The 27638-nt window shown below is 39.3% G+C and overlaps 1 long non-coding RNA gene across 10 annotated transcripts in view; it reads right to left on the bottom strand.

Moving 5' to 3' along the window:
* The window catches only part of LOC109424009 (uncharacterized), a 406914-nt gene extending 392543 nt beyond the window's left edge, over positions 1 to 14371 (bottom strand). For 3 of the 10 annotated variants that reach the window (XR_009995643.1, XR_009995641.1, XR_003897027.2), the window contains exon 1: positions 13486 to 14358. This is a non-coding gene — a long non-coding RNA (uncharacterized LOC109424009). Of the gene's footprint in view, positions 1 to 13456 lie in introns of all 10 variants that reach the window. The other 7 variants (XR_009995642.1, XR_009995638.1, XR_009995639.1 and 4 more) reach the window with 7 other exon arrangements.
* Between the last annotated feature and the right edge of the window lie 13267 nt (positions 14372 to 27638).

Here is a 27638-nt window from a genome sequence, read left to right as displayed (position 1 = left end):
TTTTAGAGAAACCACCGAGGAGCATCCAAAGAGATCGTCAGAAGCTTTATTCAGAAATTCTTGGAAGAATCCTGGGAGGAACAGCAGGAAGTAGACTTTAGAAGATTTTTATAGTCAATCATCGAATAATTTTCCAAGGAAATCCTAACAGGTACTTCTGGAGGAATCACCGAAATTTTTGGAGTAATTTCTAGAATAAGTAATCTTCAATCGAACAATCCTCACAGTTATTCCTGGAGGCATCTTTGAAGTTTTTTTTTCTCGCTGTAACTTTTAAGAAACATCGAAAAAGTGTCGGTCGGAACTGGTTTATTTAGAAGAATCTTCGTATTTTTTCTAAATAATTTCTTGAAAACATTTCATGAAGAAATGTTCTGTAGGAATTTCCCTTATAAAAATCCTATAGGAAACTTTGAAAGAACCCTGAAAACATCCACAATGAAATTCCGTGGAAACATCTTCTGGAGTAATGCTTGAAGGAAATTTCAGATGATATACTTGGTGATATCCTTGAAAGATTTTCAGGAGAACTTCGAAACCGATCTCGGAGAAAATTCTGGCGTATTACTCGGAGAAATTGTGGAGGAATCTTTTGAAAAATTCAGGAAGAATTTCTGAAGGATATCTCGGGATAATCTTCTGAAGTAGGAATTCATTAGAGGAAAACTCGGACACGTACGTTCGGAAATATTTCTGAAAGGAATCTGGAAGAAGTCAGTAGAAATTTGAATATACGTTTGAATGAATCTTCTAGAAATACTTGGAAAAATTCTCGGAAAAGATTCAGGATTTTTTTCAGAAAATATTTTTTAGGAGAATTCATGAACGAACACTCCTCAGAGGTATTTCTTGTAATTCTTACAAGAGCCATTGGAAGACTTTTTACAGTAATCCTCGGAGGAGTTTCCAAAGGAATCATCAAACTATTTTTGTAGAAACTCTAAAGGAACTCTTCGAAGGAATTTTTGAAGCAATCTTAGGGGGAAATTCTGAAAAACTCTTCGGAGAAACACCAGGGGGGAATCCTTGAAATTTGTTTGAAGAAATCCTTGGAGTATTTTCTAGATTCCTCACAGTAATTCATGGAGGCCGCTTTAAAGATATTTTCGCAGAAACTTTAGACAAACGTTGAAGGAGTTTCAGGAGGAACTTATAAATACTTAGAAAAATATACGATTTCTGAAGGACTTCTCAAAATCTTTTCTGGAAATTCCTCGGAAAACTACTACGCCAAGGACCTGGGATCAAATCCTACTCCCAATAAAGTCCCCAATCGTGAGTTCTTCCTGCCACCAGTTATTTTTGATACTCTGGTCACGGCCCTGAAGAATTTGGCGGAAAAGGACCCAAATCTGGAGCTCATCAAGAATCGATCGGACCGGCAGAACGATTCCGAGGCGGCCTGTAATACTTGTTCATAGTTGAGAGGAAGCTCGAAACGATCGTGATTAGCCGTTCAAAATAATGGATTGTGGAGCAAAAGGCTGTTTTCTGAGAATGAAGCCGGCGTACGACCAGTCCAAAAATTCCAGTAATTTTCCTCAAGAAGCGAGCATCGACAAGCCAAATACGCCCATGGAGAAGAGCCTGGCTATTTCTCGAGATAGTGTTGAAGACACCCAAGAACTATGCCGCGAGCTTCTGAGAACAATCATTTAGGTGACTAATGTTTCTTCGTCGGTTTCCATCAAACATTTTGGGGAATCCTTGAAAGAGCACACGTAAAGAGCTTCTGGAGGAATCCTTGGAAGATTTGCTTGAAAGAATCCTCGCAGTAATGTCTAGAGGAATTTTACTTATCAGATATTCTTACAGAAAATCTAAAATAAATTTCGGCTGAGGTTCTGGAGGAATCTTTGGGTTAACTTATGTAAAAGAAATTTTTAGAGGAATCCTCGGACGAACTGATGGTGAAACTTCTAGAGTTTGGAAACAATACTCAGCGTAGATTTTAGAGGAGCCCTCGGAAGTTTTTTTAGAAGAATTAATACTAGGAATACTCAGAGGAATTATTGGTGCCATTTTTGGAAAAATCCTTACAAAAACTGGTGGAGGAATTCTAGAAGCAGTTTTAGCATAAAAATCATTAGATTTCCCAGAAAAAAAAATATGAAAATATTCAAAGAAAATTCTAGGTGAATTCTTGGAAAGATTCTCCGAGGATCTTTTAAAGGAAATCGTTGCAGGAATCTTTAAAGTAATGTTTGGATATTTTTTAAAGAAGTCCTGGAGGAGCATCTAGAGGAATCATTGCAGGAATTCATTATGAAATCCTCGGAAAAATTTCTGGTGAGATGCATAGAAAAGCCCGTGCAGTAATTTCTGGAGCAAATTTTCGGACAAACACTGCTTAAATCATCCTGGAAGGTGTTTTTGATGGAGCAATCCTCACATGAACTTCCGAAAAGAAAGACTTCACGAAAAGTTCTTTTGAAGAATCTTCGGACACATTTTCGATGGATTTTTTGAGAGAAATAACAGAAAGAATTATCGAAGACATTTTTAGTGAAATCCTTAGAGTTCTTAAATTTCTTTGGAGAAATCTTCGAAGGAATTTGTGGAGGAATTAACATTCTTTATAGGATTGTCTGGAGAATTTTCATAAAGAATCCTTGCGGAGTCTAATATTACGGAGTCTTTCCTGAACATTCAGATGAAATTCTCTGGAGGAACTTGAAGAAGATCCCTCTGAGAAACTTCTTGACGTATCCATTCACGAATTATGGTAGGAATTTCGAGACGAGAAAAGGGTCCTCACATAAATGTATGTTTTACATACATCTTCGGAGGAGTTTCTAGAAGAATTGTCAGACAAACTTCTAGGGGATAGTTTCAAATGACGCAAATTCTTGAAGAAATCTCTAAAGAATTCTTTGCAGGCTGTCTTAACGATTTTGTCTAAGAAATTCTCGGACACGAATCTTCGGTTAATTTATAGGGGAATGCTTGGAAAACTGCTCTGTGAAAATTGTAATGAATCGCGGAAGGAATTTCTGTTGGAATCCTAGTAAGAAACTTCGGAAGAATTTCTAAAGGTAATGTTTGGGGGAATTCTTGGATGAATCCTTGGAGAAATTTTTAAACAAATCTTCGGAGGAACTTTTGGAGCCATAATTGGAAAAATATCTTAGGAAATTCTTGGAGGAATTTCGGAAAGGAGGAATTTCTGAAAAAATCGTCGTTGTAATTTCTGGGAGAATCCTTAAAGCAATTCTCACACAAACTTTTACAATAAACCTCAGAGAACGTCTGAAGTAAATTTTGTAGTGTTCCTCAGACTAATTATTGGAGAAATTTTTGTAGGAGTCGTCGAGGCATATCTGCAACAATTCCCAAAGAAATTTCATCTAGAGATATCTTTTGAGGAATTCTTCGAGCAAACCTTAATTTCTGAGGATGTCCTAAAGAATTCCTCTTAGGAATTCCAGGTGGAATTCGTAAAGGAAATTCTGGAAGAAGCCTTGGAAAAATTTCTTGAAGAATTAGAGAAAGATTTTTGAAAGAAAGTGGGGGATCTTCCATGGGGATTCTCTAGAGAAATCATTGTAAGAACTCTCGAAGCAACTTCGAGAAAATTTTCGAAATATTTTTTAAAGAACACTTCGGAGGAACAGCTGGAAAATCTATAGAAGAATTCCTTAAAATATCCTCGGAGGAATTTCAGGAGAGTTCCTTAACGATTCCTTGGAGAAATTTCTGAGAATTCACTAAATATCTTAAGGAATCCTTTGGAGAATCTTCGGAGAAATTTGTAGAGGAATCCTTGCGCATATTTTGCTTTTACTTGGACAAATATTCGGTGAAATTCTTGTTTGTTTGGAAGAACATCCGAAGAAGTTTCTGGAGAAATTCGAAAAAGAATCTTTGGACAAGTGCTTGGAGGAAATTATGTAAAATCTCAGGAAAATCCTGGGCGAGATTTTTGCCCGAGTCGTCACAGAATTCTGGAGGAATTCTTAGAAAACTTGTTTGAAAAATTGTTGTACAAATTCCACTGGAAATTTCAGCAGCAGTCTTACAACAAAATTCTGAAGGAAACCTTAGAGGAGTTTCTTGAAGAATTTGGGGAAATTTTGTGAATAAAGTGGAAAGACACTTGGCCAATTGTCTTTTGGAGGATCTTCTGGGGGAAATTTCTGCAGGAATCCTTGGTAGAAGTCTCAAGACAATTTCTAGAAGAAATCTTCGAAGGAATTTATTAAGTAATCCTCAGAGGAATTTCTGGAGAATTTCCTAATGATTTCTTGGAGAAATTTCTGGGGCAATCATTGTAAAAATATGAAGGAATCTTTCGAAGAATTCGCGGAGACATAGACAGAGCAATCCTTGGACACATTATGCTTTTCCTTTGAAAAACATTCGATGAAATTCCTAATTCTTTGGAAGAATTTGTAAAGGAAGCCAGGAGGAAATTTTGTAAAAAACTCTCGGGCAAATCCTGGCAGAAATTTCTGCAGCAATTAGATAAATTATTGAAAAATCATGCAGAAATTCTTTGGGAAACTCCAGAAACAATCTTAGAATGAAATTTTGGAGGAAACCTTGGAGGAATTTCTTGAAAACTTTGGGGGAAATGTACGAAAGAAAGTGGAAGGACACTTGGTTAATTGTGTTTTGAAGGATCTTCTTGGAGAATTTTCTGAAGGAATCCTTGGAAGAACTTCCGAAAAAGTTTCTAAAGCAAATGTTCGAAGGATTTTTTAAAGGAGCTTTCAGAGGAACTTCTGGAGGCAATATCCTTGCGGGGATTTTTGCAATGTTCTTTAGATCTCTCGGAGAAATTTCTGGGGAAATCCGCGGACAAATATGTAGGAATCCTTTGAAGAATCTTCGAAGATATTTGCAGAGGAATTCCTGATTCTTTGGGAGAATCCTTCAAAGAGTTTCTGGAGAAATACGGAAGAAATTTTCGAAAGAAAGTGAAATAGAATTGTTCGAGCATACTTTGGAGAACCTTTTAGAGGAATTTCATGAAGGAATCCTTGGATGAACACTCGAAACAACTTCTTAAGATAATCGTCGAAGGAGTTTTGAAAGGAGTCCTCGGAGAAACTGCAAGAGGAATCTTTAAAAGTTTTTTTTTTTGAAACATCCTCAAAGAAATTTCTAGAGTTTCCAAGATTTCTCTGAGGAATCATCGAAAGCCATCTTTGAAGAAGCGCCTGGAGAAAATGTTGTAAATAATCTCGGGCAAATCCTGGCAGAAACTACGAGTACGAGTACGAGGCGGGTAATTCTGGAGTAACTTAATTTGAAAAATTCCATGATGAGAAGTTTCAGCAGCAATCTTAGAAACCTTAGAAGAATTTCTTGAAGAATTGGGGGGAAATTTTCGAAAAAAAGTGGAAGTACAGTCCGCCAATTGACTTTTGGAGGATGTTATGGGAGAATTTTCTGGTAGGACCCTCAAAGTAGTTTCTAGAGGAAATCTTTGAAAGAATTTATAAGCAATCCTCAGAAGAATTTCTAGAGCAAATGTTCTTCGAGGATTTTTTGTTGAATTTCTTAACGATTCTTCGGAGACATTCGATGGAATTCTTGATTCTTCGAAAGAACTCTCGAAGGTATTTGTCAAGAAATTTGTAAAGGACACTTTGAAGAAGTGTCTGGAGGAAATCTTAGATAATATTTTGAAAAATTGCTGCACAAATTCTATGGAAAATTCTAGGAGCAATCTTGGTATTCTGGAAGGAACCTTGAAGGAAATTCTTGCTGAAATCGCGGATATTTCTCGCAAAGAATTTGGAAATAATTACAAGAGCCTTTGGATGAACTCCTGAAAATGTCGTCGAAGAATTTCCTGGTAAAAGTAGAATAAATAATAGAAGCAGGAATTTCTATAAAAATCATCGGACGAATCTGATACTTTGGAACACTCACAAACGAATTCTAAGAATTGTTGATTTGGTTCGGTGGTTCCAACACAATAAAATACGATTTATAACGTTTCGGTCTACTGTCTTTCAGCCACCATCAGATTTGCATAAATCGATGTTCGCACTAGACCTGTGCGCCGCCGCCGCCGACACTTTTTGCCCCACGCCGACGCCGACCGTGATATCGGCGGCGCGCCATACGCCGATATTCGTCACGCCGCCGATTTTCATTTTTCACGCCGGTGATCAGTGCACGAACAAAATTTTGTTTACATTAACCCTCTAATACCCAAATTTTTGATTTTGATCTAAATATCATTTTTCGTCATCTAAAATCGATTTAAACATGTTTTAGAAGACGATTCTTTTTAATTCTCGATTTTGTGAATTTTGATTTTTGATTTTTCTAATTTTTATTTTTGAACATCCCTACGCTTTTATATTTTCCTGGAAGCCTGTTTGGCCTACCGATTTTTCAAGATGAAAACATTTTCAGATTTTATGGTTACTGTTAAATTATAATTTTTTTAAATTTTTTTCAAAGAAAGTTTTATTTTCCGTGTAACTTTTAGGAAAATAATTTTAGTGTGTATTTAACTCGCTTAAACTCTTCTACTATAATAGAATGATTGAGGAAAAATTCAAAATACGTAAATTGTTGCGATTGAATACAAAAGAAACAATGACATTGAAAAGGTGGCCAAAACATCAATTTTTCAATGATTTTTAAAAAATGTTAATACGCTTTAAAAGACACCAAAAACCATTGTGAGATATACAGAACAGTCCTAAATATCAGCTAAAAATATAAAAGTTTTGATTGCCCGGGCAAGAAAAAATACAAAAACGCTCAAACTATACCCCGTCCAAAGGCGGAATTGGGTATTAGAGGGTTAAGTTGAGATAAAATACTAAAACTCTTTCGAAGGTTTCTCTAATATTCCAATCAAAGAATTCTTCAGAAGTTCCTTTAGAGATCTCTTCAGGAGTTTCTTCAAAAATGTCTCCAGTGGTTCCTTCAGAGATTCAGGGATGCCTCTAGGAGTTTTAACATGCTTTTTTTCAGAAGATCTCTCAGGAAGATCTCGACAGGAGTACTATCAGATTTTTTTTTTCAGGAGGTTTCTGGGATTCCTCCTAGAAATACATCCGAGATTCATCCAGAAGATTCATCAGGGGATCCAATAGGTGGTCTTTCAGAGATTAGTCAGAGAGTTTCTCCAAGGATTTCTTCGGAAATTCCTTCAGGATTACATACAGGAGTTTCTTCAGGAATTAGTCCAGGAGTTTCTTCAGAGATTCCTCTAGGAGATCTCCCAGGAATTCCTCTAGAATTCCAACAATGGGTTTCTCCTGGCGTTCTGTGTTCTTCAGAAATCACTCCAGGAGTTCCATCAAGGGTTCCTTTAGGAAATCTTTCCTGGAATTTTTTCAACAACCCCTCCTGAAATTCCTTCAGGGATTCCTCTCAGTATGCCTCATGGAAATTTTTCAGGAGTTCTTTTGAGGATTTATCTAGGAGTTCCTTCAGATATTCCTACAGAAGTTCCTCCATAGATTCATGAGCATTTTCAAGGATTCATGCAGTATAGTAGTTCTTTCAAGGAATGCTCCAGAAGTTCCTTCGGTGACCTCTTCAGGAGTTCCTTCAGGGATCTCCTCAACAATTCCAGGAGGGTTCAGGAATGCCTCCAGGTGTTCATTAGGAATTCCTTCAGAGGTTCTTTAAGTTATTTAAACAGAAGTTCGCTCGGGTATTCTTTCAGAAGTCCCTTCAGAGATTCTTTCAGGAGGATTCATAGATGCCTCCTGGAGATCCATCAAGAGTTCCGTTAGAAGTTCTTTCAGGAAGAAGGTCTTAGACATTAGTCTAGGAGTTCCTGCAGGGATTCCTTTTGAAGTTCCTTTAGAAATTTTACGTTGTAATGTCTTTTCCAGTCTTGATAAATTTCAAATACAGCTATTATTATATCTTGTCCGACGTTTCGGTTACATTTGGTACCTTCTTCAGGGACTCAAATATTGCTGATTTTTCGTCCAGTGTTGTTCTGTCGAACAGCAATTAACGATTTTTGGATTCGACTGCGATAGAATTTAACTTTGAAATGGCTTATCTAGTCTTGACAAATTCGAATACGGCTATTTTATTAAGTTCTTTTAGACATTCATACAGGAGTTCTTACAGAAATAAGTCCAAGAGTTTCTTCATAGATTCCTCCAGGAGTTTCCGGGATTCATGAAGATGTTTCTTCAGAGGTTCCTCCTGAATTTCTTCAGGGATTCCTTCAGAACCCAACAAACATTTTTGCTGTACAATAGTGGAACAAACAACTCCTAAGCAAACTTTAACTTAAGAAACTGTTATTCAGCTAGTTCTGTTACCTGGGAAGTTCATTCAGAATCCTACAAGATAACCTTAGGGGATTCCTCGAGAAGTTCATTTAGGAATTCATCCATGAGTTCTTCAAGGGATCGCTCTTGGGATTCTTTCTGAGATTTTTCCAGGAGGGCTTACGAATGCATCAGGAGTTATATCAGAGATTTCTCACAGGAGTTCTTTCAGGGAATCTTGTTAAAGTTCCTTCAAAAATTACCTTAGGAATATAATCAGGCATATCTCCAGGATATTATTTAGGGATCTCTCATGGAGTTTCTACAAGAATTCCTCAAGTATTTCCTTCTGGAATTCCTCCAGGAATTCTTTCGGGGACTCCTCCTGACAATCTTTCGGGAAGATTCCGCTGAAAATCCTTCAAGAATTTCACCTGGAAATGCTTCGGAGATTGCTACCGGAATTCTTTGGGGTATTTCCCCTGGCATTCCTGCAGCAATATGCCCTGTAATTTCTTCGGGGATTCCTCTTGGATTTACTTCAGGGGTTGCTCATGGACTACCTACGAGCATTCCTCCTGAAATTCCTACGGGAATTCCTCCTGGAATTTATTTGGAGATTCTTCAAAGAAATCATTCGGAAATTCCTCCTGGAATTATTTCGAAGATTCCTCTTGGAATTCCTACGGGGATTCTTCCTAGATTTTCTTCAGGGTTTCTTCCTAGACTTCCTTCAAGGATTCCTTCTGAAATTCTTTCAAGGATTCCTCCTGATATTCGTCCTAGACTTAAATTATGGATTTCACCAGAATTTTTTTCAGAGTTTTCATTTGATACTCCGTCGTGAAGTTCCCCTGAAATTTCTCCAGGGCTTCCTCCTGGAATTTCTTAGATAACTTCTCTTAGAACTCCTTTGGAAATTCCTCCAATATTTCCTCCTGGAATTCCTTCGATAATTTCTTCTAAAATTCATTCGGGATTCCTCCTGGAATTAATTTGGAGATTCCTTCTAAAGTTCCTTCGGGATTCCTTCGGGAATTTCTTCAGAAATTACTCCTGGAGTTCTTTGGGGATTCCTCTTGGAAATCCAATAAGGATTTCGGTTTGAAATCTTTCGGAATTTCCTCCTGGACTTTTTTCAGGGATTTCTCCTTGAATTCCTCCGGGGATTTCTCCTGAAGTTCCTTCGGAGATTATTTCTAGAATTCCTTCGGAGATTTCTCCTAGAATTCTTCCTTGAATTCCTCCTATAATTCCTTCACAGATTCTTCCTAGAGTTGCTTCTGGGATTCCTCCTGTAATTTCTTCAAAGTTTCCTCTTGGAATTCCTTTGAAGTTTTCACTTCCAAATTCTTCGGAGATTCCTCATGGAATTCCTCCTAAAATTTCTTCGGGGTTTCCTTCGGTGAGTCCTCCTAGAATTCCTTCGGGGATTCCTCCTTTCTGAGTTCTCCTGGAATTTTATCGGGGATTCATCTTGGAATTCCTTCGGTCCTCTTAAATTTTTTTTTAGGAATTTCTCCCGGAATTTATTCAGAGATTCCTCTTGGGTATATTTCGTTGGTTCGTCCTCACAATTCTTCGGGGATTATTTCTTGAATCATCCTTAAAATTCACACTGAAATTATTTTAAGGATTTTTGCTGGAATTTCTTTGATGTACTGCTTGAACTCCTTTGAGATACGCGCAGGTATTCTTTCTGGACTTTCTCTTGGAATTCCTGCGGGAATTCTTCACAGAGTTCTTTCGGGGATTTCTTCAGGGATGTACTTTCTGTACTTCCTTCGGGGTTTCCTCTTGAAACTCCTTCGAGGATTCCGGTTAGAGTTCCTTCGGAGATTCCTCCCGGAATTCCTTAAAGGGGTTCCCCCTGGGATCCCTGTAGGAATTTCTTCTGGCATTCTGTCGGGTATACCTTCTGGACTTCGTTTGGGGTTTTCTCCTGGCATTCCTTCTGGAATTTCTTCGAGGATTTCTCCTGAACTTCCTTCGAGGATTCCTCCTAAAATTAATCCGGGGATTCCTCCTGCACTTTTTTCAGGGATTCCTCCTGGACTTTAACGAGGATTTCTCCTGAGTTTTTTCCAGAGATTTTTCTTGGAATTCCTTTGAGGTTTCCTCCTAGAATTCCTTTTGGGGTTTCACTTCAAATTTCTTCGGAGATTTCTCTTAGAATTCCTTCGAGGTTTCCTCTTTTAATACTTTCGGCAATTTCTCCTAGAAATCCCTCAGGGATTTCTCCTGGAATTCCTTCAGAGATTCCTCTTGGATATTTTTCGTTGATTCCTCTTAGAAATCCTAAAGGGATTCCTTTTCGAATTCACATTGAAATTCCCACTGGAATACTTCCGAGGATTCTTTCTGGAAATCCTTTGGGAATTCCTGTTGGGATTTCTTTGGGGATTACTGCTGGAATTTGCTTGGAATTCGTGCTGGAATTCTTTCGGGATTTCCTTATGCAAATTCTGCAGGAATTTCTTCTGGAATTCTTTCAGGGCTCCCTCATGGAATTCTTATGGGCATTCCTTCTGGAACTCCTTCCAGGATTACTCCTAAAATTCCATTGGGGATTCCTTCTGAAATTCTTCCGGGATTCCTGCTTTATTTCTTTTGGGGAATCCTCTAGGAATTCCTTCGAGAATTCTACAGAAGTTTTTTTTTCAGTGATCTCTCTAAGAGAGATTCTTGAACTACATTTCAGTGATTTCAGCAGAAGTTCCTTAAGGGTTTCATACAGCAGTTCTTGCAGGGATTGTTCCAGCAGTTTCTTCATGGAATCTTCCAGGAGATTCTTCAAGGCTCCTCCTGGAATTCTTTTGGAAATCATTCGAGGATTCCTTGAAAATAGTTTTTTTTTTTTTTTTTTTTTGCTAGGTTTCTAGCTGCACTCTGAATAGAGTTGAAACCTCTACACTAGACCTGAAGATAGGAAAGAGTACGTAATCTTTCAGAAGCAGTTTACCAGCCGTACGCGGAAAATGATATCCATTAAGACACTGTTGCAAACTGACTCAGAAAGTTACGGTAGAAGATTGGAAAGTTTTCAATTGGTCAGTCAGTCAGGATTTGCCTATGTAGTGTTATGGTCACATGGTTTATGTTTGTCGTCTTCTTGTTTTATTTTGTGGTATGGTTCAATATGTATTTCTCCTCGTTAAGTCAGTTGTCGTAAGTTCATTTATTTTTTTCATTGAATCAATCGAACCCCGTATGCTAAAATATAGTCGATCCTGTGTCAAATTGTTTTCTTGATTTCGCTGATCGATTTCTACATTTCTGTGTTCATCTCTTGTGTCCTTAAATTGTCATCGGTCCAAAACCCACGGCCACATGTAACTGAATTTCTGATATTTTTCTGTTAGTGTCATAATACCACTTAAGAGATAAACAAAAATACGCCATGTTGGTCAGTTGATTGCAATTAAATTTTTCAAATAATAAAGATTGCTTGTCAACTATTATGAAAAAAAAAATATGAAAAATATAAAAATTCGTTCAATTGTCCTATCGGTCCTACCTAGATAAACCATGTCATTTTCTCAAGCGTAGCCTAGAAATGCCAACCTAGTCATACACAAGTAACGTTGTTCAGTTAATAAAACGCAGTCAGTTTTTGTCCAAAACGTCACGTCGAACGCATTGACGTCAACAATGCGTTTAAGTGTTCGCACGTTAGCTTCGAATCTATCAGCACAATTAAGTGCTGCAAATCTCCTTCCCACTATTAATTCTTCGGTCGATTTTAATTGCTTTATTTAAAGAAAATATGACCAACTAACATTGTAAAAATTCGAAAAAGCGACTATGACATTAATAAATTACTAATCAAAATCGACCGAGAAACGTGGGAAATAGAGCTCAAACAACATTTCGAAGTCAGCTGGCTCTAAAAGGTTGAAAAAACCTGTCACAAATCCTATAATACTTTTATGAGGATTTGTAACGATCATCAAAACCTTCTCAAATTCAACCGACTTGGAACTATTGCTTGGGAATAGACTCTAATGAGCCCCGGCGGTCCCTCCGTGTTTATCGAGCATGACTGATGCATATGATCAGCCATACTCCATCTGCAGCAGCCGGTTCGTGATGAACCGTTGGAGGCGCATTAAAGTGTTAAAAAGGTGATATGTTTCACTAAAGAACATTACATTACAATAATCAAAATAAAACTCCTTCACTTTAATACCGTCAACCCCTGCGAACTTGGCCAGGGATTCGAGGATTCCTTGAAAATAGTGCGACCTTATTATCAAATGTGATAGCTTCTGAAGGTTCTAAGAAAACAAAACGAAAAATGTAACAAAATCTATATTTTTGCCCTTAATTTGCAATGGAGTAATGCAACATGCACTAATACGGATACGGGTAATTTCACAATAGGTCCTATTACTGGCCACAGTGATGGACCCGAACAGGAATAAAAAAGGTGTTCATTCAAACGTAAGGGTATAATTACTAAGGGTCAAATATTTGACAAATGAACTCAAGAAAAAAACATCTGTTTGACACTAATGAATCAAACAAGATGTTAGAGCATTGGTTTCTTTTTGGCCAAATACTTCATCCTGTTTACTGGCATAATAATATAATTCATGTCGTGAATGGTCATGAAAAAGCAAAGACTGAACTACAAATTCTACAGCGTAGAGACAACTTCTTTGTTTCGTCAATGTTCACATTACGGTCAAATTTTGGTCACGCCGATTCACGCCGCCGCCGCCGCCGCCGAAAGCTGCCACCGGCGTGACGCCGATGACGCCGCCGCCGCCGGCCAGAAATGGCCCTCACGCCGCCGCCGAGCAAAATAAAGTCGGCGCACAGGTCTAGTTCGCACCTCCAGTATGTATTTGAACATTTGTAGCGCTCAGACCATTTCGGGCAACGATTAACTACAAAACATGCAAACCGTTCCCAAACACGGACATCAAAACGTAGACGATTCATAATAAATATCGAACCGGAGATGTCTCGTTCAGGATCGGAATTCATTATCCATTTGGGTAACAGGGCACAATGCATGTTTTGCGCCGCATGTTGTTCGTTTGTGATGTTTTATATCATGCATTTGTAGTGTTCTATTGCATTTTTGTTACATTGACGCCCAACGTGAGGTACGACGCATTTGAATAGTTCCAGTTTCGCTTGTTTCCACATTTGTAAAGTTTCGATTGAAGATTTTCACTGAAGTTCACATGTCTTCACATCTGGCATCCCTGATCGCGATTGCTCTGCGAGCTAAGATCCACCTCGTCGTCACGACGACTAACCAACACACTTTTCTAGACTTCTTCGACCACACAACACAGGCACGGTATGATGGGGCGAGAGGTTTTTCTTCCACCTATTTTCTTGCGCTGCTGCTGCTGCTGCTCCTCTTTCCCTGGGGGGAACTTCTTTTTTCACTCTTTTTTTCGCCTGGGACAAATCCGCACCACCGATACTATTCCTTTGGCTGCGGGGAAGGCTGCTTTCTTTGTTTCACACTTAAATTTTCAAGCACTTATCACAGGTGCAGCGCAGCTCTCGTAGTAGGATAAGGTTAGCCAGCTGGGCTTTCTCCTCGACACAGAATCGGAACACACTCCGCCGCTGCCAAGGTATTTGGCCAGGGGAAAAAACCTTCACCCTCGCACACACAGACACCCGAAGACGGAAAAAAGACACACGCGATTTTCAAGCCGCACGCAGCAGAACGAAGATGGAATTCCGTCGTCGTCGAATGTGTTACGGCCGTTTGTGGGGGATCTTCGTCGACGGATGACGACAGCACTCGCGGACACGGCGCGGGCGGAACCGGACAAAAAACGCAACGACAAAATCGACGGCCTTCTAGAACGATTATTACCAACTACAAGAACCGAGCACACGGACACGGGTTTTTCCTGCACTGCGAATTTTCCTTTTTCCTACAATTCCCGTCGTCGTCGTAGTCGTCACACACATAAGAGATACGGGACGGGCGCGAGGGCGTAAAACTGCGGTACACCTTTTGGGCGATGCGATGATCTACTCACAACTGCGGGACGGACTGCTAAGCGCTGGTGATGTTCCTTCCTTCGCGGACACGAACGATTAGTCAGATCGGACGGAGTACGGCGGATCGCTGCGCTACGAGAAGTTCCACGCACACATTGATGCGAGCGGTTTGTTGGTGTTGGACCAAAGTATCTCATTCAACGGAGGTATTTCTATCGGAAGATGTGTGCGTGGGCATCAAGAGAAGCTGATGGCGATGGCACAACTACATTGAGGCAGGCTCTCTGTAGAAATTGCGAGAACCAGTGACGTCACTATACTGCGAGTTAATTTTTCTTCAACCAACATCATTAAAAACAGGTTTATTGTTTACCTATGTCGGGTATCTTGGTGCAATGTGATGAAAGTAAGGTGAAGAGATCATTTTGTGTAATACACACAACTTTGGTAGTGTTAGTGCGCTGTTTTTCATTTTACATAGCAACCCATAGCAGCTTGACAACGCATGACGTCATACCGTCAGTTGTTGTGATTTTCAGAGCCCGCCGAAATTTTCTCTAGCTCCACTACCCCATACATTCTACTGTTACCATGGGTGATTTTCGTGTTGTTATTTCAACATAAACATGGGCAAATTTTGCAGCGTAAGACAAAGTGTAGGGTTTATCGAATTTTTTAACATTTCTTTCAATTTTAGGTTAAAATGCAGCTGATCAACCGTTTCAAGCTATGACGCACACTTGCAATATGCGGAATATTCGAATTAAAAATAGAAAATACGTTAGTTCATGTGATGGCGATAAAGCCATCAAAGGCACGATGTACTCCGACATCACCGTTCGGACGTGGGGAAATTAAATTTCCTCGAATATTTGCGCTCTAGATCCTCCAGTTTTTCAACACAATAGAATGGATTGGGAGATCTGCAGGATGTTCACCCAGGTTTGTTTTAGCTGAATTATTATTTTAACGAATTGATATGGATGTTTACGAACATTGATGGGAAGGCATCTTGGCTCAATTTATTGTTATTGAGCTTGTATGACGTCACCTCCCCTCCTCTCGAAAGTTGTTTACTTTCGACTCCTTACTAACACAAGCAAAGGACAAGTTCCTCCACACCTTCCTTATATCACATTGATCTTGGTGTTGTACTAAAAATGTAAAGATGTGTACGTGTGTTCTGACGGAGAAGAAATGTCAACGTAAAAAAGGAGAACTACAAGGAAAACAACATAGGGCTGGGTGATATTTATTGAAATTTGAAAAAGAAGAGAAAATAGGGTACACGGAACTACAAATCAATCCAAATTTAAGTTCTTCTGACGCAATCCCGCACCTCCGTGGAATTACTCAAAATTTGCGTCAAACATCGATAGTGGTCACTAGGTAAATCTCATTTGATCGCTGCAAAAATTTTCACCCAGTGGTAAGTTATTTTCACCCAGCGGAGGCCTTATTTGACGCAAATTTGGGTTTAGTCAAGATAACCCAAATTTGGCTTCTTCCACGGAGCCGCACGGATATGTCGGTGCTTCTCTCTTCGTTTTTGACAACATTCGTGTGGGGTGAGGGAGAAAACAACCCAATGCTGAGTAAAAACTATAAGCTGTTTAGCCAAATTTGAGTCTTTAGAACTTATTTTTTGACGTAGGACTACGTCTCTGTTTTCTATACCCGGTGTCATTTCAAAATTTATGAACCCAAGAGCGTTACGTTTGAGTGAAAGATTTTAAACGCTCACTGTATCTTTCCCACTGAACGAAATGATAAACAAATCCCGTTATTGGAGAGATGAAACTCCCGCGTTCAATTTGTAATATTCGGTGAACCTAAAAATCATTGATAAATAGTTGAAAAGTTGTTTTAAAGTCAGACATTGAAATCGCTGAAATCTATAAATATGGGTAGCGGACAAATTTTCTCGTTCAGTCTACCAACGCTCTCTGATTGGTGCACATCGTGCGGTGGAGCTACGACGCAGGAAGGAATGCGATCATGCGAGAGCTGATTGTCAGTTCCATTTCGACCACCGTCGAGGAGAGAGCAGTTCGCAGTTCGTTGATTTCGTTGGAACAACCAACAAAGGTGAATGTCACCTCCAGCTGAGCAGCGGCACATCAACCCAGCGACGACGCTCGACTATCGATAGCACCAGGAATCGCATCCAGGGCAACAAGCGGCGGGCCAGTTTTCGACGGCATCCAGCATTCAGCGCGGAGAAAACCGCGCGTGGCATGGTGAATTCATTTCATTTCCTTCCTAAAATCGTCCATTATTCAAACGGTTCTTTTCAGGACCATCGAAAATGATTCCTAGAGAGTTAATTAGATAAATTTCCTCCAGTGAAAGTGAAAGCAAATAGTGATAAATTGAATGCTTGGTGGTTGTTCAGCTACGGTGAAGCCGGTCATAAATCTCAGCTACGGCAGCAAGCGGCGGGCCTATTCGCGACGGCGTCTAGCATTCAGCGCAGATAAATCCCACAAGCATTGCGTGGCGGAGTGAAATAATGCAAATTATTTGCCCATCATACGTCCCGGTCCTTTTCAGGATTTTCGAAACTATTTCCATAAGAGTTATGATTCGGATAATTTTCCTCCATCGATCGAGAAAAGTGTGGTGCAACCAAAAAGTGAAAGATTGAATGCTTCATGGCTCAGCAACAGTTACGAAGCCGGTCACTAATGATTCCACCTGGAATTTAGCAACGAATTTTCCTATTAAGACCATTTTGAGTGAAACATTGTTTAATTCTAACATTTTTCGAATTAATATTTTGGTAACTTCATCCGTTCAAAGAAAATTTACTCATTTCTGGGTTGATTAATCGTTTGGTGCGTCTGAGTGCGTGCAGGCGGGGCATGCAAACGAAATAAACTGGAGAGCCAGCCAAATGGGAGGAGCTTCATCTGCTAATCTAGGGGTATAAAAGCTTTGTCCTCTGTTTTCTTTCGTCAGTTTCGTTGGATCAATCAAGGAGGATGGAGGTGGATGTCACTTCCACAGCTGGCAGCTGCACATCAACTGCGTCAAATCTCGGCTGTTAGTACCAGGAATCTCATCCACTGAGCACAGCAGCAAGCGGCAGACTAGTTTTCGGAGGCACCTAGCATTGAGCGCGGAGAAAACCAACACGCATTGCGTGGCATGGTGAAATCATCAAAATTGTCCATTATTCCAACGGTCCTTTTCAGGACCACAGAAAGTCTTTCCAAAAGAGTTAAGAATAATTATACCTCCATCGATCGAGAACAGTGTTGTAACCGAAAAGTGGAAGACAGCTCCGTTTGTCAGCAAGAGTGAAATCGACTACTAATTTTATCCACGGCAGTAAGCAGCAGGTCAGTTTTCGGTGGCCCAGCATTAAGCGCGGAGAAAACCAACACGCATTGCTTGGCATGGTGAATTCATAATCAAACGATCCTTATCAGGACCACCGAAAATGATAACTCATTAGCGGATAATTTTCATCAATCGATCGAGAAACCAAATAGTAAAGATGTAGTGGAACCAAATAGTACAGATTGAATACTCGTGCCTAAGCAACAGTGAAGCCGGTTACTAAATCTTATCCACGGTAGCAAGCGATGGGGCAATTTTCGACGGTATCCGGCATTCAGAGCGGAGAAATCCAACACACATTGCGTGAAATGGTGAAATAATGTAGTTTTCTTTCTTAAATCGTCCAGATTCCTTAAACAGGATTCATTCCATCGGTCAGGAAAACCGTGATGCAACCAAAAAGTGAAAGAATGAATGCTTGGTGCTCTTTTCGATGAAAATTTACTCGTTTCTGGGTTGATTAATCGTTTGAAGCGTCTGGGTGCATGTAGGCGGGGCATGCAAACGAAATAAACTGGAAGCCAGCCAAATGGGAGGAGCTTCATCTGCTAATCTACAGGTATAAAAGCTGTGCCCTCTGTTTTCTGTTTTCTTACGTCATTTTCGTTGGATCAATCAAGGAGGGTGGAGGTGGATGAAAATTTTCTCATTTCTTGGTTGATTAATCATTTGAAGCGTCTGGAGCATGCGGGGCGGGTCATGCAAACGGAATAAACTGCAATGCAGCCAAATGGGAGGAGCTTCATCTGCTAATCTAGGGGTATAAAAGCAGTGTTCTCTGTTTTCTCTCGTCATTTTCGTTGGATCAGTCAAGGAGGTTGGAGGTGGATGTCACCTCCAGCAAGGCAGCAGCACAACAATCCAGCGACTACTCTCGGCTATCGTGCTGATGAAGGCGCCTGGAATCGCATCCGTGGCAGCGGAGCAGTGGGCAAATTTTCGACGGCGTCCAGTATTCTCCGCACTCAGCAGGGAAAACCAACACGCATTGCGTGGCATGGTGAATGCATCAAAATCGTCCATTATTCAAACCGGTCCTTTTCAGGACCATCGAAAATGATTCCTCAAGAGTTAATTGGATAATTCCCACATCGATCGAGATGTAGTGCAACCAAAAAGCAAAAGACAGAGCATCGTTGCCAGCAATAGTGAAACTGGTCATTATTCTAATCCACGGCAGCAAGCGGCGGTCCAGTTTTCGGTGGCGTTTATCATTCAGCACGGAGAAAACCAACACGCATTGCGTGACATGGTGAATTCATGCCATTTCGTTTCTAAAGTCGTCAATTAATCAAACGGGCTTGTTCAGGACCACTGTAAATTATTTCTTAAGAGTTTGTGAATCAGCTAATTTAATTCCATTGAACGAGAAAAGTGTGGTGCAATTAAAAAGTGAAAGATTGAATACTTGGTGGCCCAGCAATAATGATGTAGCCGGTCACTAATGGCCTAATGGTTCCACCCAGAATTTAACAACGCATTATTCTATCCGGACTAAAATTAGGTTTAAACATTTTTGGAATTAAACTGATCGAAATTATCCAATATTTTGGTTACTCTATCCGTTCAATGGCAATTTTATCATTTCTCGGTTGATTAGTTGATGGATGCATCTGGAGCATTCGGGGCGGGTCATGCAAATGAAATAACCTGGAAAGCCAGCCAAATGGGAGGAGCCTAATCTGCTAATCAAGGGGAATAAAAGCAGTGACCTCTGTTTTCTTCCGTCATTTTCATTGGTTCAGTCACACAAATGGAGTGGATGTCACCTCCGCAGCTGCGCACCTATCCTGCGACGACTCTCGGCTATTTAGCTGATAGAACCAGGAATCTCATTCACGGCAGTAAGCGGTGACCGTTTTCAATGGCTTCCAGCATTCAGTGTGGATAATTTTCAATTATCTTGCCGAAATCTTCTGTTATTTAAAAGTTTTGACGTTGAATAACGTCCTTCGGCAACATATAGGGGTGTAACTTCAGAAAACCGAAAATTTGAGCATGTAACGAAAAGTGGTTAGATTTTGACCGCTAATAACTCTGCCATTTATTGATGGATTTTCAAAATTTTTGCATGAATTGATCACAAATTTATCTACGCATCGAATCTATCTAAGGTTACTATTGATTTTCAACAACAAACTATTGAAAATTTGAGAAAAGTGAACCCATGTTTTATCCAGCCAATCACGTTCGAGCACAGTTTTGGACTTTTCCGTCAAGCGCCTGGCAGTATAAAAGCTATTTCTTCTTCCCCTCTTCCTTCATTCTTCATCAACACCTCGAGGGGAACGCATCGGTAGAGAGCTGTGCAGTTTGCTCCGTTTGCGTTTTCATTTAGTGTTCTTTGGCCAGCCGAGCGCGGTGGTCGGTGCCTCTTCGCGCGCGGCAGCTCGTTTACCGGATCAGAGACGGAGAAGCACAGCTCGGTTTGCATTTTCGTTCAGCATTCTCTTCTCACAGCAAGCACATTCTCATGCTGTCGACCGCGGTGGACGGACGGACGTACCGAACCGACGACAACCGTGCAGCAGCGGCGGTGGGGGAATAATTTATCATTTCCCCAGTTCGGAAGCGGATGGGCGCCGACGACACGGCAGCAACGCGGTTTGGTTTTGTGAAATCAAAATTAAACAGCCCTTATTAGGGCTATAATTCTATATTCCACGTAAGAGTTGATTCAAATTTCTGCAAACATTTTGAAACCTACTTCGAGAGCGCCGCTAGCAACCTAGAAGCAGCCGCGGCGGTGGCTCATTCACATTTTCCCAGTGCGGTAGCGGATGGCCATGGCAACAACTGGGAATATTTTAACCGCTTCATGTAGAATCTATTCTAACTTCAAGATACGGTAACGAAAGCATAAAGTTATGCGCGCATCATAAATCTGCTTAAAATTTCTACAACTTTGAAAAATGGCAGGTTTGCTGAAAAATGAAAACTGTTAACCAGCGTTGCGAAATTTCAATAAGAATTTCAAATATCTGTAATCTTTAGACATTTTGGTCGAAAATACATGACTTTTGTACTATATACTGTCATTCTTTACTAAACATTATAATATTGGTTAATCCTAAGCCTACCTACTGATTTGGCAATGGTCAATAATAATCATTTTAGTATATTTTATATTCCGCTATAATAAATTATTGCAGATAAATTTTATGGCATCGATGAATTTTACTCCCCTCACATCTAACCAATCACGTTCGAGAGGGGAAGCCAGGCCATTGTGCCGTATAAAAGCAAACTGCTTCTTCTCATCTTCCATCATTCTTTCTTGACCCATCGAGGGGATCACATAGAAGGAGAGCTAGCCAGTTTCTCCGTTTGCGTTTTCCATCAGTATGCTTTGGCAAGCCGAGCGCGGTGGTTGTCGGCTGTTACACTCTCCTACGCATCGTTGTACGCGGCGCCAGTGGAGCAATTAGCCAGTTCAAACTGGTGCGCAGCTACAACGAGGGCTTTCTTTTGCCCCGAGTTTGCGCAGCATCGCCATCGCAAAACCCCCATCGAAGTCAACGCCACCGATGCCGTTCTGGATTTGGTTGGCATAACTACCGATTTTCACCCCATGCAATAATTGAACGATTATTGTACAACAAATAAAATTAAACGCCCTTCTAAGGGCTTCAAAAATGTTTCCCACAAGAGTGACCCGAATAATTTTCCTAGACGACGCGCCAGGTCACAAATGTGTCAAAACCGGCTAAGTCCAAAACCATAGCATAAACTTTGCAAACGGAGTAGTGGAAATATATTAGATTCTTGTAGCATCTTGATGTTTCCCAGCCAAATTTCAATGTGTGTTGTCTCCGCAAAAATTGGACACTTCTATGCCGATTTTTGCCACACAATCTAGAAGAAAACTGTACGATATCTGAAAATTCTTAGTTATTTAATTAACTATTGGTAAATTCAGTTCACCCATTAGCAAAAGCTTGTTGATTTGCATTTTTGAATGATCTGTTGGATTGCATCAGTTTAAATTCTTATAAAATGAACGGTTACCAAGACAATTCTGTTATAGGTAAAGATTATGTAACCGTTCGTCGAATTTGCTTGAGATATTTTTAAACTCGGTGGCTTTTGCGCCACTCTCGCGAACGAGAGACCACCGGTTCGTTCTAAAGTTTGCCCGACCGAGACGACTCTTACCTCAAGGCTTTTTCGAACGGCCGTGGCTCAAAATCATTAACGCACTAAAAACTTAATATAAAAAACGCACGAACTGAAACAATAACGAAAATTTACACCAAAAAGAGACTAAAAACAGAAATAATCACAAAATCAAACAATTAAGGGTCGCTGAAGTGAATTTATTCAAACATAAAAAAAAACAAACAATGAAACTAAGCTCAACAAGCAATCAAATTCGTTTTAACGTATATTATTTTTACAAATCTCGTCAAGTGTGTGTGTTGTGTGTGTGTGTGTGTAATATCATGGCCATGAACTCAAAACGTACCTGCGCAGGTTTTGTTGGTGCTCGAAGTTTGCTGTTGGTCACTCGTCGACGTCGATGGGCTCTTCCAAATGTTCGCCGGATTAACGATGCGGAGGGGGGCGTCGGCTGTCCGAAACTCTGCCCGTTCGTACGTCAACCGCACGCGGGTAGGCCGGAAATGGTCCCTTCACTCCGTTTGACTACCATTTGTTGGCGGGCGAGGAAGAGCACCAGTGGAGCACGGAGAAATATGGCTTAAAGCCCAAAATAAAAAGCGTCTCTTGGACGCTAAGGTCCAAGGACGAAACACAGAGTTAAAACAATATACACTAAAACGAATTCAAATTCACAATTACCTTTTATACAATAAACTAACGCACAGGGAACAGAGTGTCTGCCCCTGGCGACAAAATCCAAAAATTAAGTAACTATAGAACGGAAAACAAAGACAATTTATTATAAATTCACTTCAACAGCACTACTTCACAGAACTACATTACTACAAAACACTACACACCTTAACAAAACTTAAAACTGGCAGAAGGTCGCCGAAGCTCGCTTCTGTTCTCCAGCCGACTCAACTATCAAGTGATGGAGTCAGTCGAAATCTCTAGTCAAGTAAATTTCCTGCTATTGAAGCAGTCGTCTATTGAATCTAAAAACTATTATATACAAGTGCGCCAAATTTAAATCGCACATGGCCGTAAAACTATTTAACGCCATCGAAAAAGTCCTATAAGATACGTAACATGAATCGTCATTAGCTTAGCCTAGACACAAACCATATATGAAACGGATAATCTATACTAAATGAAACGGTTCAAACTCTAAGGCAAATTCAACGAATCTAATTCAAATGAGATTTTACTTGAAAAGATAAAAACGTCAAAAGCTACAAATTAACTAAAATAATCATGAAAACTAATAATTAATCATAAAAAAACAAATTCTAAAATCAAAAACAAAATATTCAAAAAATATAACAATTTAATCTAATTGACTTCAAACTTTATTTTACTCTAAAGAATAAAAACGTCAAAACGTTACATCACACCACCCAGTTTTATGAAAATTTGATCAGAGAAACTGATCAAATTTTCATAACTCACAAAATACTCAAAAAAAAACTGCACAGTTGAATCAAACTTAACGTAAAACACAAAACTTATGTCCAGTTTACATTGATGGTCATAGAGCAATTAACAACACGGAAAGACTCGAACACGACTACCACAAAGGGAATTTTCCACTGTCAAACAACTTACATAACCGTTACTCCTTGAACGATTACCACAATGGAAACTCCGCAATGTCAAAAAACTTACATAGCCGTGATCTTAACTACAGCTGATTGCGTCATCAACACCCTCGTTGACGCATTCGCAAATCTAACTGTTTAAACTCGGATCATCAGAGTCCATCAGCCCATTGCGTCTGACCTCCTCCCTGATTCTCCTTAACGTAACGGAACTACAGCTGATTGCATCATCAACACTCTTGTTGACATAATCGCAAACCAAACTGCTTAAACTCGGATCATCAGAGTCCATCAGCTCATTGCGTCTGACCTCCTCCCTGACTCTCCTTAACGTAACGGAACTAAACCACAGCTGATTGCACATCAAAACTCTGTTTGACTCATATGCAATCGAACGCTGCATAAACGTAAGCAGAAATAAATTCCAAACATCAAACTTAATTTGACAAAACTCAGAATCTGCAAAAAATATCGAACAGCTCTATGTGAACATCCAATGTAAACTGACAGCATAAAATCTTGCATGCAAGTTCTACTACCAACTGCAACGAAACGAACGAAACGTACTGTCAACGCGAGTGACGTTCGCGCTGTCACCGTCGCGAGACGAAAAGGAATGCAAAAAGAAACGAAAATAAAAACAAAGTTCAGGATCGGTAGTGCACGTAGCGGTCGCGAGTGAAAAAAAAAACGAATTCAACAAATTTCTTTATAAACGGGGGGAGTATTCGTTACTTTTTTATGTTAAACTTAAGAATTAATTGCTTTTTGATTTATTTACAGGTATTCATCGGAGACCGGTCCAATGCTGCGATAACAAAAAGGTAAAGTTCAATTGAAATTCGGGTTAATTTAAGATGGCGAATCCTTTCCTTCACTATACCGCAAAACGTAAACATCGCTAACGGACTTTGTTTCCGTGCCCGTCGCGATAAATTTGATTAATTGATTTTTTTTATTGCGGTTGTCTGGGGAATAAACCCAAGACTAGTTAGTGGAAACAATGATTTATTTCCATTGAACACCCATATTAACGGATATCAGTGTTCCAAATACAACCGAAAACTAACAAAACTACCCGAATATTAATCAATACTATTATTTACCTTCTCTAATTCGTTTTTATTTACAGATTTCGCGACGACGGCGGTACCCGACTCTAAATTATAATGGAAGGAGAAAGAACTGTACGGCGAAAATAAAACAACATCCTCTGGAGTAACGAGTCGCCTAGGAATGTACCTGATCATAGTGGAATCAGACGATCTCCTAGCCGACGAGAAAATCGAATCGCGCAGCTACTGAAAATTCGTACGCGAGACGGAATTTGACGGACGACCTCATATGAATGACGGAGAAATTCCTTCCATGGATTCAGACACCGCTAGACCAAACCCACGGCTAATAGAAAACTGACCGCCGACTCAGGAAACGCGATCGACACAATTCAACGACGGTAATGTAAAAGCATCTCCGCTATCCCGGATACAAACAGCGTTCGACCGGAACCGCTCACGTTGCCCACTCTAATCAACGGGTGAGTCATTCAAAAATTTTCTATTAACTCTAGATTAAAAAATTAACATAAAATAAGCAAAAAATACTTAATTAGCTACGTAAGCCTTTACGCTAACAAAAAAATAAGCGAAATATATTTGGTTGACTTGCTAAAAGCAGTCTTCCAAACACGTCTACAAAACAAACATAAAAAAATTAATTCAATTACCGAATTCAAAGGTAATTTTGCTTAAAAAGAGAAAAACGTCAAAAACGTTTTCCTTTACATATTATTGTAACACATAACTATTATTGGTAAAATCATCTCAAATTCATAAAAAAATAACAAGAAATTTGAAGAGAATATACAAAACCTAATTGCTCTAAAGATAACTCAAAATGTCAAATGAAAACACAGAAAATCTGGACAAAAACATCATTTGATCATAGAAAAAGGTCAACTTACATGCTATTTATGCTTTAAGTAGATCTTAGCGTCAAATTTGGCTCAACTGAAGGTAAATAAACTAAAAAAAATGAACTGAACTAAAAATTTAACGAAATAAAGTTTGAAATACCGAAAATTGTACGAAAGTAGGAAAAAAATACTGAATAAAACTCAATTAAATGCAAAACCGTAATCAAAACTAAAAAAATAATAAAAATCAAACAAGAAATTCAAAAATATCCTTGAAACTATACAAATTCAATACATCCTAAACCAAAACCCAAAATTCAATATAAAAAACTAATCAAAAATACAAAAAATTAAAACAAACAAACAAATTTCTATATAATTTAGAAATTTATAGTTTTTGACGTTGGGCGCCAATGTAACCGTTCGTCGAATTTGCTTGAGATATTTTTAAACTCGGTGGCTTTTGCGCCACTCTCGCGAACGAGAGACCACCGGTTCGTTCTAAAGTTTGCCCGACCGAGACGACTCTTACCTCAAGGCTTTTTCGAACGGCCGTGGCTCAAAATCATTAACGCACTAAAAACTTAATATAAAAAACGCACGAACTGAAACAATAACGAAAATTTACACCAAAAAGAGACTAAAAACAGAAATAATCACAAAATCAAACAATTAAGGGTCGCTGAAGTGAATTTATTCAAACATAAAAAAAAACAAACAATGAAACTAAGCTCAACAAGCAATCAAATTCGTTTTAACGTATATTATTTTTACAAATCTCGTCAAGTGTGTGTGTTGTGTGTGTGTGTGTGTAATATCATGGCCATGAACTCAAAACGTACCTGCGCAGGTTTTGTTGGTGCTCGAAGTTTGCTGTTGGTCACTCGTCGACGTCGATGGGCTCTTCCAAATGTTCGCCGGATTAACGATGCGGAGGGGGGCGTCGGCTGTCCGAAACTCTGCCCGTTCGTACGTCAACCGCACGCGGGTAGGCCGGAAATGGTCCCTTCACTCCGTTTGACTACCATTTGTTGGCGGGCGAGGAAGAGCACCAGTGGAGCACGGAGAAATATGGCTTAAAGCCCAAAATAAAAAGCGTCTCTTGGACGCTAAGGTCCAAGGACGAAACACAGAGTTAAAACAATATACACTAAAACGAATTCAAATTCACAATTACCTTTTATACAATAAACTAACGCACAGGGAACAGAGTGTCTGCCCCTGGCGACAAAATCCAAAAATTAAGTAACTATAGAACGGAAAACAAAGACAATTTATTATAAATTCACTTCAACAGCACTACTTCACAGAACTACATTACTACAAAACACTACACACCTTAACAAAACTTAAAACTGGCAGAAGGTCGCCGAAGCTCGCTTCTGTTCTCCAGCCGACTCAACTATCAAGTGATGGAGTCAGTCGAAATCTCTAGTCAAGTAAATTTCCTGCTATTGAAGCAGTCGTCTATTGAATCTAAAAACTATTATATACAAGTGCGCCAAATTTAAATCGCACATGGCCGTAAAACTATTTAACGCCATCGAAAAAGTCCTATAAGATACGTAACATGAATCGTCATTAGCTTAGCCTAGACACAAACCATATATGAAACGGATAATCTATACTAAATGAAACGGTTCAAACTCTAAGGCAAATTCAACGAATCTAATTCAAATGAGATTTTACTTGAAAAGATAAAAACGTCAAAAGCTACAAATTAACTAAAATAATCATGAAAACTAATAATTAATCATAAAAAAACAAATTCTAAAATCAAAAACAAAATATTCAAAAAATATAACAATTTAATCTAATTGACTTCAAACTTTATTTTACTCTAAAGAATAAAAACGTCAAAACGTTACAATTATCAAATAGTTGACAAATTCGTTTATGGAAATATGTTAAAACCAACTACTACGCAGGTCAAGTCTTGTCGCGTCCATTCAAAATTTCAAAAACCAGCAAAAGCAGTGATACTGTGGGAGAGGATTTGAAATTTTCATCAATCTGGCGTCAAACACTGCTCAAGCAACAACTCAAAGAGGATTATTCGAGGATTTGACATTTCCTCGAAATGTGAGGTATGGAACCTAGAGATGCTATGCGGTGCACTATCAATCGCCGTCTACAATAAAACTAAACCAAACCAAAATTTCGCATCACAGTTTTTATCAATGTTAATTACAGCATTAATTGAAAGTAATGCATAAACGGACGTTATTCAACGTCAGACTTGCGGTCGTGTCTAGTATACAACCCCTCCAACTTTTTTTCAGGATCAGTGAAAATTATTCAAATTATTGCCAAATCTAGAATATTTCACGAAATTCCAATCAAAATTATCTAAAATTTCGTTAACAGCAATTGAGTTGTGTCAAATAGACATGGCTACGGTGGCGCTATCTGTTCATTTCATAGCGGCAATTTTAGTTATTTTAATGATTGTTGCGATCGCAATATGATGTTTGGGAAGCTATGGCTTAA

Source organism: Aedes albopictus, chromosome 3 (genome assembly GCF_035046485.1).
Source record: "Aedes albopictus strain Foshan chromosome 3, AalbF5, whole genome shotgun sequence".
Lineage (NCBI taxonomy): Eukaryota > Metazoa > Arthropoda > Insecta > Diptera > Culicidae > Aedes > Aedes albopictus.
The sequence above is the reverse complement of the archived record's forward strand: the minus strand, read 5'-3'. Positions and strand labels throughout refer to the sequence as shown.